The sequence below is a fragment of the Alexandromys fortis genome, unplaced genomic scaffold, assembly GCF_014885135.2.
Source record: "Alexandromys fortis isolate MF-2015 unplaced genomic scaffold, M_Fortis_MF-2015_v1.1 scaffold_10, whole genome shotgun sequence".
Classification (NCBI taxonomy): Eukaryota; Metazoa; Chordata; class Mammalia; order Rodentia; family Cricetidae; genus Alexandromys; species Alexandromys fortis.
The window spans coordinates 18,684,066-18,684,731 of NW_026067895.1; positions in this window are offsets into that span (position 1 = coordinate 18,684,066).

Consider the following 666-nt stretch of genomic DNA (forward strand, 5'->3'; position numbering starts at 1 on the left):
ATTCATCAGTTTCTGCTTCCTAATTCTAGATGCAATATGACCAGCCAGTTCAATCACCTGCTGCCCTGACTTCCTCTGAATGCTCACAACAGGAGCAGAGACAATGGGAGATCAGTGAAGAGAATGAATGAAAGACAACATTATCATATTGGGAGCTTAGAATCTTCCAGGTGAAATAGGTTGGGAAACTCATTGAGGCAGTCAGCTGCAGTTCCTAACTGTTCGAGTTCCAGGTAGAGTAGAATGTCTACTCCCATGAGGCTTCCAGAAAACAGACAAACAAACCACATAGTAATAGATACATACCATTGCCAACTACAATGTTTCTGCTCACAATATCCAGCAGAAACTAACTAGAGAAATTGAAAATGTCACCTAGATTTGAATTCCCTCTTTATGGATGAGTTAACTATGGCTTAGCATATAGTTTCCCATTCCCACTGTGGATATTTTTATGTTATGATGGAGGAAGGTCATTGGCTAATAAAGAAACTGGCTTGGCCCATTTTATTGGTTAGAACATAGGTGGGTGGAGTAAACAGAAGAGAATGCTGGGAGGAAGAGGAAGTGAGGTCAGAAGTAATGCAGCTCCTCTCAGAGCCAGACGCCTCAGACAGAGAGGCATGCTCCGCTCTCCCGGGCAGATGCACGCAATGAAGCTCCTCC